We start from the raw sequence: 4,449 nt of genomic DNA, 5'->3' as shown, positions 1-4,449 counted from the left end.
CCAAGGAGAAGGCTAAGTTTCAATAACCTGTTGAAACTTGAACTACGTTGAGAGAGAGAGAGAGAGAGAGAGAGAGAGAGAGAGAGAGATTCTACCTTTTTCTGAAACTGACTAACTTTGCGACAATGTGAAAAACCTTTCAAAATTCTCTCCATCCAGGCTGGAATTATTTCTCAATTTCAGGGGTGACGGGATTAAATCCAGGCCTTTTCCACATTGCGTGAGAGCGTAACAACGCTTACCAATGCGCTACCAGCGAGGGCTCAAGATATTAAACCACCGAAAAAAAAGAAACGTCGACAGTAACACCTAGTGACTAGAATTACCAAATTAGGCAAACCTCGGGATATTTCACAAGTTAAAAAAGAGGAGTGCCAAACGAGCTTGAGTAATGTAAGCTTTCTGCAATTACTTAGAAGATGATCACTATGATTATAATGCCTAGAGTAGGAATAGAAAATTAAAGACTGCTTTTTTAGGAACGCAAAAGCAGTACGATGACAAGACTTGAATGGCAGGTGGTGTTAGGAGCCCATTACTTAAATTAGATTGCATTAATAATTGATACGTCTCAGTTGGTTACACATGAGTTATCTGTCGACAGATCGCTTTCAAATTACGGTAGGTAAAATTATGTATGTGCACTACACTGCCAACAAAACACACAAACCACTGTCTTGGTCATTTGCAACTTAACGTATATAATATAGTTGTTTCCTGGTTATCGGGTTAACGATCTTTAAGATGGTGTTTTCGGCTGGATCTATCAATGGCTCGAATAGATACATCCGTGGCCATTTTGCCGATTTGGAAGTCCAAATTAACAGAACTTTATTTACAATAAAACGACCCATTGATCGCATCGTTAAGCATATTACGGGTTTTTACCACGCGAGGACTCTGTACAAGCTGGTACTGTCATCTTGCAGCTGAATCAAGTAGTGACTCACAGTAAGTAGATTAAGTACAAATCTCTATTACGAAGTAAAATGTATTTAACTCGTCTGAAAAGCAAACAGACTTTGAATTAACTTTCGTTGCTCAGTTTCATTAAATTTGAAACCATTTTTTTTCAATGGAAGTCCACGAATAGGCTTTCGCCTTTATATACCGGTATATATATTTTTTGAATATCCTGTAAATGGTTAAAATGTGCATTATAGCCACAGTTGCTGATGCACCAACAAACTGAACAAATCGTTAAATGAGCTTATGACAAGCAACGACCTTCATGCGACGCTTGTGTAGTATTCTCGTGTGAAGGGTGGAGTATTCTCGTGTGATGGAACTTCATACGGAATTCGTGTAGAAGATTAATGGTAATAGAATCGAATTATCAATAACAGTGTAATGTATCTGAAATGTCAAACTGCGTAGCAGTTTCATCACGGATTATTCATAGGCGATAGTAACAAATCATCTCGGCATGAATATTAAAATAACATCAATATAATCAGATATGTTACATCTAATAAACGGACTGTAATTTATCACTACAAAAATTGTTAAATGGCAGTTCCTTAAATTAAATATGTAATTTAATTTATTTAAAATTGTTTTTTAAACTTAAGCAGGAGAATGATAGCTGAAAGGAACCAGAAGAGAAATATCGCTTATGGTGTTAGTGTTTGTTTTTGCACAAAAAAAAAAAAAGGGGGCTGAGGAGTCTGCATATAATGGATGCAGAAGTGCGTGTAGGCTTAAAAAAAAAAAAAAAAAAAAAAAAAAAAAACACACATGGCGCTTTCCTGTCATTATTTATAAACTTAATAATCGGAAAGAAATTATCAGAAAGAATGATTGTGTCCCTAACGGACGGGACACGAGATTATTAAAAAAAATAAAAAGAAGTTAAATCAACTACATGGCAAGAACAATTACTGCCATTCTATCATCTGGTATGATTATGATATACCAGCAAGCACTCCCTTCTGTAACAGACGCTGCAGTTGTTGACTACTCGCGAGATTGGTTTATTTGGAAATTCGTTATATAAAAGAGGTATTCATGGGGTAATCAATAGTGGTAATGGACTAAGCGTACATTCCATAATGTAGAGACAATAGAGCTAACTAGATAAGTATTGGCAGACCTCCAGGTTCTCGTAAATTTAATACAGTAGTTGGTTTATGATGCCATGGCGATATCCGTTTACTTATTAGCGACCAATGTTTTTGAAACACATGTGTAGGAATGCTATTTGAAGAGGATAGGGAATTTTCCCATGTGGGTTCGAATCGCAGCGATTCGAACGCAGACTTTCCAAAGGAGTGAGAAATGGAGAAAGGCAACCGGGGCTATATTTAGTCGACGTCAGGCGGAGGGAGTAAAGGTTCCCTCCCCCTAAAGTGTTAAGGATTGTTCAGCCCATGCAACATACAAAAGCGGTCAGTAAACACGCCCTTGTACAGATATAAAGCACGATAAAGACCATATACTGTACTCTGGCGCTTGTGACCAAAATATTCGCTGTGCCATGGAACTTCAAACAACTAAATAGGAGAAACGAACACTAAATTTAGGTCAACTACCAAAACATGAAACTGATTTCAGGGGTGGGATGGAAGTAGCCACAACATCGACCACGCAAAATTTCCATCCGTTTTTAAGCCCAAAGGAATTAACACCCAAGCAATTTTCATTCTGATAATCAGATAAATGGCAGAAATAGTAGAGGCATCAATATGATTGCCATCTGGTACAACGGCATACAAAAGAGACTGCTAAATTATTCTTCTCTCTTAGAGAAAGAAATACTTGTTAACTTTGAGAATATTGTGGCTGGTTACATATCACGAAAGAAAACACGAATAGCAGAAAATGTTTAAGAGTGGTATCTGAACAAAAAAGGAGTTTCACTGCAACACGGGTATAAAAAAAAAAGCATTTGAAACGACATTTACCAAATGAAGGAAGCGATGAAAACCAGAACAAAGAGTTCTCTCAGGGGAAAAAAAATTGTATGTACAACTTTGAAACTGTTGTAATGAAAACAGTACGGATTACAATAAAAAATAATAATAAAAACTTGCCGTCTAGAGAATTTTGTTTATAGTAAATTTGACATTGCTTGTACGGAAATTTATTTGATAGAAATAAAAAAATAAAAAAGTCCACTACACTGTATGACCAAGAGTATCCGTGCACACAGATAGTTGCAAAAAGACGGGGTTTTGAATTATAAACTAACACATACTAGGACCATCTTTAAGTGTATATATATAATTATTTAATAACAAATAAATATAAAAACATAATACACATAGGACAAGACGTGGTAGAACTCCATTGCAAATCTAAAGGGCTTACAAGATATTCCTGTACACCAGCAACGGCGTCATATTGCTGCGGTACTCAGGATTCAGGTCAAGTCAGAATTAATTATCTTGTAAAACGGCATATATGAAGTTCTTTTACATTTCTTCAGTCTACGAATCGGTGACCAAAGTACAGGACTAGCACGTAGCCGGTTTGGGAGAATCTTCTATACTAACAGGTTGATGGGGGGGGGGGAAGAGAACTCTGACTTATCGTCTCTGCCAAAAATTATATTAACTGTCTTCTTCAAAGCAAAACATTTGCCAAATAGTGCTAAGGCAGACTAAATCTACAATTCGCAGCAAAACTTTAAGGAACATCACACCAGTCTTATAATTAAAGGCTTCGAAGATCCATCATTCAATCCCCAGCACAGTTCTAATAGACTGGGGAGGACGACCAATTAATGCTCAAACAGTATGGGTGTAGTCAGTAACAGATCTCAAGTTAAAACACTTTCTATTAATCTCCTTGTTTGACATGCGGATAAAGTAGAGTTTCAAGTTCTAATATGCACCAAATAAAGGACTTCCTAACTGCAGGGATGTGTGCCTGAAACAACAATTTAGAACAAAAGGCATCCCTTAAAACTTAACTACAGACCTGTTAATTATGACTCCAATAGATATAAAAACTGGGATGAGATTGCATCGAAGAGAGAGGGAAAAAAAGTATATTTAGTTTTAGCAGAATCTATCTTGAAACCAAACCTGTTCAAGTAAAAAAGAATAATCTCTTATATCGAGTTTCACGGCTTCCTCCGCAATCCCAGAAAAACTTAATCGCCTATCGACAGCACCAGACATGTAGAATTCATTGCATAAACGGTAAATTTAGGATTAGCCATCAAAAGGACATAGCCGGCCGAGTGGTCCTCGCATCGCAAGAAGCACACGCAAGCGCGCAGAAGCTTTGAGTAGACCATGGTTCAGGCCACCGTTATTGTTAAGTGCGGTTAATGACTATATTCATTGTCAAAATAATGTAAACTCCTGACCTAGTGGTCGTGTCGAAGTATAAATAAGGAAAAAATGGGTTAAATGAAGTTTATGGTGCTTATCCATAGATCTGTGCGACCAGGAGTGATGGGCATATGTAACTCCGCCCATTGCGTCACAATGATTGGCTGCT

This window comes from Mastigoproctus giganteus, chromosome 7 (assembly GCF_048544385.1).
Source record: "Mastigoproctus giganteus isolate SK-2022 chromosome 7, ASM4854438v1, whole genome shotgun sequence".
NCBI classification, from domain to species: Eukaryota; Metazoa; Arthropoda; class Arachnida; order Uropygi; family Thelyphonidae; genus Mastigoproctus; species Mastigoproctus giganteus.
This window is presented reverse-complemented; position numbering follows the sequence as displayed.